This window comes from Ursus arctos, chromosome X, assembly GCF_023065955.2.
Source record: "Ursus arctos isolate Adak ecotype North America chromosome X, UrsArc2.0, whole genome shotgun sequence".
NCBI lineage: Eukaryota > Metazoa > Chordata > Mammalia > Carnivora > Ursidae > Ursus > Ursus arctos.
Genome location: NC_079873.1, coordinates 6,376,805 through 6,389,416, shown reverse-complemented (window position 1 = coordinate 6,389,416; position 12,612 = coordinate 6,376,805). Strand labels below are relative to the sequence as shown.

Here is a 12,612-nt window from a genome sequence, read left to right as displayed (position 1 = left end):
GTTCTGCCGGCGAAGACGCAAAGCCATGGAGTGGACCGTGGGGATGGTCGCACCAGTTCACTTGATGCTGCGGACTGGACGCTTGAAAATGGTGAACAGGGTAACTTTCAGCTGCTTTACAAGTTAACACAATAAAAAAAGGAAAAGGGGAGAAAACACATATCCCAATGTTCCACGAACAAATTTTGTTTTTAATATCGTGAGGACAGTACTTTTAATCGCCTCCTTTGCAAGCCTCTCTATCCCTTGAAATGCATTGGAAAACATTCCTCTGCCAAGACTCAGGCTTCGATGGACAGCTAGAGCAGCTCCAAGCATAAAAAAGAAGGTTCAGGACCCTGGTCTACGAGAACGGTGCAAATAAGAAAGACAGGCTGTTCAGAGGGTTGGGCACAAGGAGTCCGAACGTGGCATCACCTCGTGCGGAGTCTGAAGTGTGTGCCCCCCTGAAGGCTGCTCAGCCCCTGGTGCTTTGGGGGGGGAGGGTCCCTCAGCAGCCAGATGAAGGGAGAGGGGGGTGGGAGAGGCAGGGCAGTGCCAGATAGGGGCAGAGGGCCTGTTAGAGCTGGGGATTCCACGATCCCAAGTTCACAGGCAACTGTGAAGGAGAGCTGCTTCCCAGTGGGGGCAGACCAGACTGCAAGGGGTCAAGGCGTACATGGGGTGAGGGTACCAAGGAAGCGTGCACACGACTTTTCTTTGAAGATGGGTGATGATCAGGAGAAAAACAGAAACAGGGCAATAAGCTAACAGATCTGGCAAAGAGCTCTGTTGATTTTTTCTGTCATGCTTTGTGTTTTCAGTCCTAAAGGCCAGTAAAGCGTCCGCAGCACTCAGAGGTGAGAGGTGGTCTTTCCTCACGGAACCTACGGTTTTTAATCAATCCCAAACCACATGAATTCGTGCTGAGCTCACAAAATTAAACCCACGTTTTCGACATGTTCAGAAAACCTTGCTCACAGATGGAAACTCTGAGATGATCTTTTCCTTTCTCAAGGCTAAATGTCAACGGAGATGATGGAGGGCCTGATGAGAGTCGCCAGTCGAAGACCCAGCTGGGGAGCGGGAAGCCGGTGGAGGAGGGGTCTCTGCGTGCAGCTCTCCCATCCCGCCCTAAACCCAAGGAGGTCAGCCTCATCTGCACACTGCTGTGCGGGAGAGAAAGCCTTCGAACAGAACTTCCAAAGGACACTGAAGGTGCATCTATCAGCCTCCCTGGCTTAACACAAGGAGAGAACCACACTCCCAAACCTCCTGTACTTGACAGCAGAACTAACAAGGAGTAAGAAACAGAAGCGGGTGAAACACAGGGAGCCCAGCTTTGGTTCGTGGGGGCCACGAGCACCTAGAGCTTTTCTCCCCACACCAGTTCTCTGCCCTCAGCTGGTCGTGGTTACGTTCAGCCTCACCACAGTCATGGCATCCGGAGGCTTTGCTGACGGACTATCCTCCTCAGACGTTGTACAAGCCCTCTTCTTACCTTGCCGTCAGAAGCCCAAACAATCCATAGCCACACGTGGCGCCCATGTGAGCCTATGCACTGGGTGTAGGCCATCCACCAGGTACGGAGGCCACCCACTAGTATGGAGCTATCCACCAGGTACGGAGGCCATCCACCAGGTACGGAGGCCATGCACCAGGTACAGAGGCCATGGACCAGGTACGGAGGCCACCCACTAGTATGGGGCTATCCACTAGCAGGGGGCTATCCACTAACAGGGGGCTATCCACTAGCGGGGGGCTATCCATTAGGTACAGAGGCCCTCCACTAGGTATGGAGACTATCCAGTCGTGTGGAGCTATCCACTAGCTACAGAGGCTATCCACTAGGTACGGGCCAGTCATGTGGAGGTATCCACTAGGCGTGGAGGCCATCCACTAGGTATGGAAGCCATCCCCTAGTGTGGGACTATCTACCAGGTACAGAGGCTACCCACTAGGTACAGGCCAGTCATGTGGAGTTAGTTATCCACTAGGCGTGGAGGCCATCCACTAGCGGAGAGACGCAACATCTCCATCATGCAAGAAAGTTCTACTGGACAGCTGCTGAGGGTTAGCCCATCCTCATGCAGTCCTTAGTGCATGCCCCCGTCCACTTTAAGAAACACAGTTCACATAACCTCTTACACAGACAGCCTCATCTAAAGTACATTATAATTGAGGGCTACTCAGATTCTAAGCCGCGGTAGTGATGGGGGGGGGGGGGGGACATGAAGCAGGAGGAAGAGAAGAGGCCATTGGCTACCACGTCCCCCGGCGCACACCCTCTGTTCCCCAGGACAGCTGGAGAGCCCAGCTGGTGTCTTGCATCAGCGTCCTTCCAGTCAGGACCCCCTGCTCTCTCAGAGAACCTAGGCCTTCATGTTAGCTTATCTCTGGGTACTTTTTGGAGGAATCATTTTCTTCTCTGCTTCTAAATATTCCACATGTTCACTGCTTCTTGTCTGTCCCTGAAGAAATGTCCCTACTCTCCGTTTCCAAGGCTAAACCCTGCACGATCTTCCTCCTGCAAGAAATACAGTCCCTGCCCCACCCGTGCTCTTATGTCTTGAACACCTCCCTTCCTGTGCACCTCCACTCAACCAGCGCGTCTCTCCTTCTCTAAACACTCTCGCCCACACTGGCTTCCCTGCCCAAGGCCATTCTGCGTCCGCCCTCACCTTCGGGGCTCAACCTCCCCCAGGAGACATGTGCGCCCGCTGCCCCCACGTCTTCCATGTCCCACCCGCAGCAGACCCACCTCCGACCCTGAAAACCAATCTCAGACTCCCCCCCAGGCCCCGTCCTCGTTGCTGAGCCCATGCTCGGAAACACCTCTCTGCACAACGCCCAGGCCCCGGTGACACCTGACCAGAAACGACATCACACCTTGCTGCTGGGCTGTCCACCGACATGCCGGTCCAAGACGTGTTCTACTCATTCTGCAACAGGAGGCCGTCCATACATGGCTCCCCAGTCCAGCCCGGCGGTCCCCGGCATCAAAGCGTGATACATCTCGCGTGGGTCTTCCGTACACATATTCCACTTCATACGTGCATGAATGAAAGGTGTGGGGACAGAGGGTTTAGAGAAGCTTAAGAAACGGAAACCAGTGACGATCGAGTAGCTTGCCGGCGAAGGACAATTCCGGTAACTGGCCCCATACATCAAGTCCAACTACCCGAATGCTCACTGAAGAACACCAAGTCCCTTCCAGCCTCTCGGCTCCTACCAAGAAATCTCCCAGGCCAAGGAGATCAAAGGGCCACATGCCCATCTCCTCACTGACTTATTTTTAGACCTCACCAGAGGAGGACAGGAGAAACCAGAGATTTTCCATCCTACGGTGGTCTGGCAGCACTTAAAGTAGGTTAGTATGAAAACCTATCTGGGCTGTCAGGGCTGCTTCTCAATTGTAACTAATGGTTAATCCCTTCTCTCCCCAGCCCCCCTGCACGCCACTCCCCAGCCAGGAGAGGCAGACGCCTCTAACATCCTTGAAAGACACGTACAGACGCGAAGCAAAACTCAAGATCATGCAAAGGAAAAAAGCCACTCGTGGAAGGTACCAGAGCTCACACAATACTCTGCCTCGCTGCTCCGCACATCACAAGTTTAAAGAAGAAAGCGTGAAATTAAAGCAGCCTGCAAACTACAAATGGGACAGAGTCCAAATCTTCATTTGTTTCTCACTCAAAAATGTTTTTCTCCCAGAAACAATGCTATAAAAATATGGTCAAGTTCCCAGCTAGTCTAGAATGGCCTTGTCAAGCCTGCTGACATTATCTGAGATGCAAACCGGCCACGAAAAGCAGACAAGCAGGCCACCATACCGTGGCAACTGTGCAGTGCGGCGTCGTGCATCTCTGATGTAGGGGTGATGTTTCCGCGGCAACGTGGAGTTTTTCCCGAGTGCGGGAGAGCAGGTACTTTGGGCGAGACACACCTAGTGACGTGTCCCTCACTAGTTCTCACCTATGCCAAAGCCTCAGGAGAAGCAACCATCAAGAACAGTGGATAAAAAGGCAAGCAATGCGTTATCTTCCTTGTACGTGAAGCCAGCACTGCACAGAAGGTGCTGGAAGATAAGGTTAAGCACCTGGCGGCCAGAAGACTGTCCACGTCAAACTCGGACTGTACCCCTTCCTAGCTGCAGGCCCTGTCTTACAAGTGCACTTGGACCCAGTCACGTCATGCAGCTGTGACCCTGGTCTTGCCGTGGGGGAGGGGGCGGAGAAAATACACCTCCAGGGGAGGCGGCTCTCCGAAGCCGACCATTCCCACAGAGGAGCTTGGCGGTGGACCTGGCCCATCAACACTCCCAGCTTCTGGGGGACTGAGGGAAAATGCAGAAAAACCAGGCAACAGACGGAGGTCACGTCTAATGATCCAACTCCCCGTCTTCTGCCACACACAGGGGCACCCCACCCCCCTCATCTCATATATGCATCAGCCCTGCCCTGTTCTGACAAAGCCAGCCCCACCCCCCTCATCTCATATATACATCAGCCCTGCCCTGTTCTGACAAAGCCAGCCCCACCCCTTTCCAATCCCAAAGCATAAATAATAAGGTGTCACGTATACGCTCCCCCAGGACTGGGGCATTGTCACTGGGACCAAGTTTCATATCCGGCAACTGAGTCTCTAACTGTGGGGTACCAGGTTCCAGCAAGCAAGGGCAGATGGAATCAGGGTGCAAACGAGGAAGGGATCAGGAGAGACGGGGAACTGCAAGGCACAGCAGGGAGGTGGGCCATGCCCCGAAGCAAGCAGGCACTGCACACCGGTCCTGCAAAGGGCCGGACGGCACACGCTTCGGGCTTCCCCGGCCCAGGGGCTCTCCGCTGCAACCCCGTTTGTAGACACGGCAGCCACAGAGGCCATTATCAATGAGCGCGCGTGGCTGTGTTCCAATAAAACTTTGGGGACTAACATCTGAATTTCACATCCTAGTCACGTGTCACAAAATATTATTCTTTTTTTGGCCATTTAAAAATATAAAACCATTCTTAGCTCACAGGCTGTCCAAAAACAGGTGGCAGGCCAAATGTAGCCTGTGCCTTAGAGCACGCCTGTCTCAGGCTTTGGCTCGGAGATGCCTTCGGAACCAGACACTGTCATTTTCAGGGTTCCCGTGCACCCAGCCCCAGCCTCTAGCCCCAGACTCTGGGGGTCGTGAAGATCCTCAGACCGGGTAAGTACATGAACTGGGGGGAAACCCTCCGGTTGTGTGGAAACACAGGGGTGCCCTGGAGAGAACAAAGACAGGCTTTGAAGTCACAATGCCCAGGCCTGCCACCATCCGGCTCCGAGCTCCACCGTGCAGAGCTGCAGACCAGGGACCGCACCGCCCCGGCCTCAGCTTCCCCACTTATAACGCAGAAGCGTCTTTCCAACGATCTGCATTCCTCATGCAGGAAGCACACAAAGTGCCGAGGCCACTGCCCCGTGGAAGGCAGATACCCAAACACAGACGGGCCAGGTGCCCACCCTGTGTGCCTCAACTCCCCTCGGGGCTCAGGGACATTCCTACTCCCACCCCAAAGTTCAGGCTCAAGTGTCAACCCGGGGATGGGACCCTGGTGCTGAGAATGAAGCCGGACACGTGGACCAAGCCACAGTTCAGACAGCAGAAGTCAGAGGCAGGACAGGCCACGTGGGTTTCGGCACAGGAAGTCACCAAGAAACCTCCCCCCACAAATTAAAGTGAACCACAGCAAAGGGGAGCGGCTCTTCCTCCCCACGCTCCTTATGCATCATCTCCATCCCCAGCTCTGCCGCTTCTCCTCCCCTTTGCAACCGTGTATTCACAGCTCACAGCAAAAACGTGTTCCCACGTGTGGTAAGGAAACAGCGGAAGACGGCTGTCGAGACCACCTTTCTTCAGGAGACTAAACCCCTGAGAGCTTTAATTTCACCTGATGTGCAACGGCAGTCATTCCCTTCTTAGCAGAAGCAACAAGCCCATGCTACAGAGCTCACGGCAAGATCGTGGACCGGCAGGAAATAGTAAGTGACCACCTGGATATCAGAAGCTTTTTTAGGGACCTTTTTTTTTTTTCAGCAGAAGCGTGCTTTTTATTTAGCTAAAGGTATGAATGGAGAAACACTTCATCATGCTCCCAATTAGGGGCTTCTGATCACTTCTGGGCAAGATTCACTGGACAGCAACAGAGATCAGTTATCAATGGGCAAGCACATACGCTGTGAATTTCCTCTGCATTCTCCATAAACCACTGTATCAGTTTCATCAAAGATCATAAGGGTGATTCGAGGTACCAGATTTTTCACATTTTTCCCCAACTCCAACCAGTCACATCAAGGCTTTAAAGAGCCCATCCCATGCCGAGTCCACCCCTACGCTGGCTGTCGAGAAAGGGGAGCGGATGTACGTGAGCTCCATCTTCCCTCCCGTCCACGCTCCGCTCTTCTCAAAAGCTGGGGGCATATTCAGCTGTGCCACACCAGCTTCTTGCCTTCTCGGTTCCTCTCCAGCTCGTTGGTTTGTGGGAGGGGCCAGGGCGGAGGAGGAGAGAGGGAAGGCAGGACATACCAACAAAGAGGAGACGGGGCCCCACTTCCTCCGCTATCAGCCACATTTCCACCACTCACTGTGGACGGCTGGCTCCTAATTGTGGCGGTGCAGACAGGAGGGGCAGGGACACGTTTTCGGGAACCGGTCACTGAAAACCCTGTTCTCTCCACGTGGAAAGTTACACCGCATGGGCACCACCTCGATGCACAAGAAGGAGCTTCGAGCACAGGAGATCACAGCAGGTATTTTAAAAGCACTCATGAAAGTACAAAAGCAAAGTACAAAAACCTCTTTTAAATGGTTTTGTTGAGACAGGAATCACACTCCGTACAATTCGCCCACTGGAAGCGCACGGTTCTGCGGCTTTGAGGAGACTGACCGCCTTGTGCAACCACCGAAAGCAAGTCGTCCCCAGAAGAAGCCCTACACCCCCTTTAGGAGTCTCTGAACCAGGCACCGCCCCCCAGGCCCCCAGTCCTAGGCAACCACTAATCTACCTTGTTTCAACAGATGTCTTATTTTTTAAGATTTACTTATTTGAGAGAGAAAGAGACCGCACGCATGCAGGGGGCAGGGGCAGAGAGAGAGGGAGAGGGAGTTCTAAGCAGACTGTGCACGGAGCGCAGAGCCTGACACGGGGCTGGATCTCACAACCCTGAGATCACGACCTGAGCCGAAACCAAGAGTCAGACGCTTCACCGGCTGTGCCACCCAGGCACCCCAATAGATGTGTCTATGGAACCGTTTCTGGTTTGCTCCCAAGCCTCTGCAAATGCCTAACACGTTCCTTAGCATTGATGACATTCACAACGAGCTTCCCCATCTAATGGTATCTCCCTGGTGCGAGCCAGCAAACAGCCTGGCTCAGGTCTCCACCAGTCACAAAGGCTTCTGCAAGTTCACCGCACACCTCACTCGCAAAAGCTTCTCCATCCACACCCCGAAAGCTACCGTACCAAATTCTTTTTTTTAAGGTATTTCTTTATTTGAGAGAGAGAGAACAGAGTGAGCGAGAACACAAGTGGGGAGGAGGGGCAGAGGCAGAGGGAGAAGCAGGCTCCCTGCTGAGCAGGGAGCCCGACGTGGGGCTCGATCCCAGCATCCTGGGATCAGGACCTGAGCCGAAGGCAGACACTTAACTGACTGAGCCACCCAGCTGCCCCAACTGTACTGAATTCTTGACCAGCTCGTGTCCAAACCCCTGCATGGGGGGACGTGCCATTATGGGGCTCTTGGAGATGAAGTTAACCTGGTCCCCCCATGGAGAATTACTCAACTCAGGGGTGCTTCACCGCTATCAGTGACCATTTCCAATCACGCTCCCTTCACAGCAAGGGAGGCAGGAAAGCAAAACCATCCTGCCACAGTCCATGTGATGGGACACTGGGGTTCACTGTAATACCAGTTTACAACTCCCCTCTCCTAGCAAGACGAGTAGCAAACCGCCCAAGCAGAGGAAAACAAGAGCATTCCAAAGCGGGGTCCCAATGGACTGGATGACACCCAACATCACACTACCGTCACCAAAGTGGGGAAAAGAGGCCGTTACATCCGTTTACAAAATAAGGACTATGTGAACTAAGAAGTGAATCCGGGGCCAAGGATTCCAGGTTGTGACACGTTGGGTTTTCTCCTTCCCCATGATAACCTCTTCCTGTAACTAGCATGGAAACAGGTCTTGCACGGCATTAAACGTTAATATTGTACATCATGCTGCCCGGAGCATAAAGGGGAAATGGTTGGTCTTATTTTAGCACCAAAACCAAAAAGGAGCAGGCCCCACGCCCAGCATGGGCAACACACACATCTGGTCTTTCAGCACCAGGAGCCTGTCCTGCCTTCCCAGGGTGCTGTCACCTGTCCCATCCACATCGGCCGCCACCAAAGTCAAGGTGATCCTCACTGGGTACTTCTTTATAACCCCAACTCATGACTCCATCCCCTTCTGCTATTACTTACACTTCTCTTTAAAAGGTAACTCTCCAGTGCGTCCATGCAAAACCTGGTGAAGCCCCAGTAAGGACTGAGGATGGGCTAAGTGTGTTGCGCCATGTTGATTTCCTGGTTTTGATACTGTCCTAAGGTTACGTAAGATGCCACCGTTGGGGGGGAAGCCGGGTGATGGCACACAGAACCTCTCATGATTTTTGCAACTTCTTGTGAGTTTATAATTAACCAAAATAAATCACTTAAAACAAAAAATTAACTTTTGGAAACTTACCATCGTCTCTGTTACAGAGGCACCCTCCTGGGGCTTTGGAGAACTAAACATAACCAACCCAAGGGACATAAATGAAACCAGTAAAGGTCTTCTTAGTTGATAAAAACTAATTGCAACAAACAAGGGCAGCGAACCAGAAAAACCTCTTGCTGTAACTAGCAAGAAAAAGGGTCTTGTACGGCGTGAAAACGTAATATTCTGCAAATACTAGAAATGAACAATCTGGAAATGAAATTAAGAAAACAGCACTCACGAGAGCATCAAAAAAGAATACATCTCATGCTGCAATACCCGCACCGCGAAGCAGGGCCAACGTTACGCCTCACCTCCATCCACGAGGCTCCTATAATCCTGAATCCTGCTCCACCTGTCTAATCAACAGCGTTCTGGAGGAAATCATCTGGTCGTCCTTCAGCATCAAGACTTACAGATGATGGCAGGACCCCAGCCAGTTGCTACCATGCATGATTTTAGAAATGAGTGATCATGAAGAAGTCCTCTCAGGACGGTTCTTTTATTTGGATGTGTCTCGTGGTTAAGCACACCTGCATTCAATCAATCACCCACCCATTCGTCAATCACATGGGTCATAACTGAAAGAGAAAAACAGCGAGGTTGTGGCATTCTCCGGCTGGAACAGAAACCATTTCAGAGACGGCCAAGAGCAGACAAAGATCCGATTCCTTCAATCCCGCCCCAAATCACTGCACACAAGACCCAACCCTTTAAGCTCTTCCTAACAGCGTCTTCCCGAGATGTCCCATGGTCCCCTCGCTGCGGTATGCGGGAGGTCAGCAAGCCCGACCCCGTCCAACCACAGGTATGTGTGTTCCTGCTGGTTCCTGCCTCAAGGACACGGGCTGTACGTAAACACAGGTAGGGCCAAATGCCTTTCCAAGAATGAGCCTCGCAATTTCTGTCACCTGAAGCAGAACACGATCCAAGTGCACCAGAAGTTACCTAGATGCACTGCAGATAACAACAAAGCACTTCCCTTCCAATTTTTTAAAATAGACTTTATCACCATTGGAAACCGCTCTTCCTTTATCAGTTGGTATTTCTGATGACATGAACCGTATTTACCTGGTTTTAAGTCCAGCTTCAGAAGCTTTTTACTTTATACCCTGGTAGTTACATGTTCAACGAAATGATATTTAATATTCCCATCACGTCAGAAGGGGTGATCGTTAAGTTCGTCGTGTGTCCTCAACACTGGCTCCGTAACGACATTTCAATACGGGGCTTCAGCATTCAACACCCACCAAACCTAAAGGAAAAGGATGGGGCTGCCCAGAAAAAAAGGCTCATTTTCCCAGACTAAGATCACCTTAAATATATATACACCAAAGCACCTACTTATAAACTCATTTTTTTGGTAATCCGTTAGTTCCCTTTCCATCATAACGTGGGGGAAGGAGCCATCCTGATGAAACCAGCCAACCAAGAACCATCAGGAGGCCCTGAGGCCCCCTGACTGGGTTTGCCTGGGAATCATATCATGGTTCAGACGAGGTACAGTGGAGGTTCCCAACCAGCCAAGAAGACATCAGTGTTATCCTTATCTCAAACGGCATCATTACAACCTCACAAAGATTCTGCTGGGTTAACCTATTAGGCCTGCCAATACTTGACAACTTTTCATCAGAAACACCAACATTGTCCAGTTCAACCTAGTATGAGTGCAAAATAATTTTTTATACATAAAACGATCATTTGGTTTCGGAATAACTGTGGGAGTAACCGTAGAAATGCAATTGTTGAAACTATGGAAATGCAAACCTGCTCTCTCCTTTCAAGAAAGCACCTGCCAACGCACCCGGGCTCTGCTCTCCCAAAGAGCTCCACGACTGAGCAAGGCCGTCTCTCTAACTAACGGGCAGCCTCTGCTCTGGAGCTACTTGGCTGGCCCAGACTTTATTAGATAGGTTTTGAGCTCTTGAGGCTTTCTTCTCAATCCTGCGCCCCCGCCCCCACACCGTTCACATGCCTTCTCGAAACTCCATTACACCACCTGTACTCCAACTCCATCGCCAGAAAGCCAGACAGCCACAACTGTGAGAATGCTGATTGCTTTCAGGTTGTTAAAATCTCTCAAAGTATAAACGTGTATGCGTGTCTCTAAGGCACAGGGACATATATATATATATATATATAATATGTTTGAATCTGCCTGCTAAGATTTATCCGTAACCCCGAAATCAATACCCACAGTGCTTTATGGTCACGCAAGGACACTCAGGAGGCGGGGAGGCGTTCTCACCAGGGACACGTATTTCCAGCTGAGGCCAAACTAAGCGAGGGTCTATCTTTTCCTCTCATCTCCCAGACAGTAAACAAGGGTCCTTCACGTGGTCTACTGAGCGCCGAAGTTTTCCACATTTCTGTGCTTTCTGCTGGCAATATCCATTTAGAATGGCCCCGAGCACGGTGCTCAAGTGCTGTGTGATGTTCCTAAGGCCAAGAAGGCTGGGGTGTCCCTTATGGAGAAAATCCGTGTGTTGGACGAGCTTCCTTGAGGCATGAGTTATAGTGCTGCGGGCTGTGAGTCCAGCACGAACGAATCAACAATATACACTCAATAAGGTGTCTTTAAACAGAAACACACATAAAACAAGGGCTTGTAATGTTTGGTGAAGCGGAGGCTCATAGGAACCTATCCCCATATTTCCCCCCGGAGCAAAGCTTTTGTAGAGTTTCAGTGACTTTACAGAACGTAACCGCCGTGAATGAGGAGATCTCCCAGATCCCTAAACTGCGTAAAGATACAGCCATCAGAGTCCTCTCCACTCACCCTAAAACCAACCTCACCCCATCTGACCGTATTTTCACATCGCGCAGACCTGCCTCTGTGACATACGGGCGTCACCTCTCCCTCGCTCACCTTTTCCCCTGGTCCCCATGCCTTCCTCGTTCTGGCCTCTTCACACACGAGAGCTGGCGGAGCAAGCTGTGCGTAGCCCTTCTGTGTAGGTGAGATGCGGTTCGCACGCACAGGGAGGCAGCTACGGGAGGAAAAAGCCGGAGCCCAAGAGAACGAAAGGACAGTGCACGGGGCACAGAGGAATCCCGTCCCTCTGCCGGCTGATGTCTCTCGAGTCCATCCGTCGCAGCAGGAGCCCACCGCTGAATACCGCTCCTTTCCCGGAGAACCGTCCCAACCGAAATTCCGAAAGGACCAAGCACATCAAGCAAGCAAAAATCTTCCTAAAAAGTTCCAAACCCCATGGAAATTTGCAAAAGATTACTGATTTTCAATAAAGACCCTCAAGCTAAATATTTTAATACAAAAAAATTAACTATTTTTTGTTTTGTCCCTTTTCTTTCTCTTAAAGTTGAAGAGCCTCTGAGCTGACTCTCCAAGGACTTCTGAGGAGCTGGTGTAAACCAGTTGCTGAGTTCCTCCATGATTTCCTGCATTAAACCCAACAAGAACCATGCAGTTGACGAAAGAGAAAAAAGTCCCTCTGTATGTGATGTCTGCCAGCATGGGACAAGCGTCTATGTCGTCCAAAGAGCAGATAATGGGATAAAGGTAACCGTCTTCCTCACTCTACGAAGACTAGGCGTCTGAAGTTGATTTTCTTGGAGAGTCCAAATGAGCCTTGAATTCTGTCACATCCGCTTGGCCGGGTCAAGAAGTGCCCTCAGACCTCAGTGTAAGACAACCCAAGCAACACGGAACCTGCTGGAAGATAGGCGTTTCCTGGTTCCTGTTCCAGGCAGGCCAGTCACTACTACTGCAGTGCACGTCATTGCTAGGGAGCTCTCCTTATCAGGCAGCCAGAAGATCCTAAGACCGCGTTCCAACCACTGGGTTTCGCCATATGCAATTTTTACCACCATGAATGGCAGACCAATGGCCTGTAATTCCACTAAT

At 51.3% G+C, this 12,612-nt stretch overlaps 1 protein-coding gene across 5 annotated transcripts in view; it reads right to left on the bottom strand.

Annotated features, from left to right (window-relative positions):
• TBL1X (transducin beta like 1 X-linked) overlaps nt 1–12,612 on the bottom strand; it is a 213,502-nt gene that overhangs the window by 177,444 nt on the left and 23,446 nt on the right. The gene's annotated exons all lie outside the window — the stretch shown is intronic.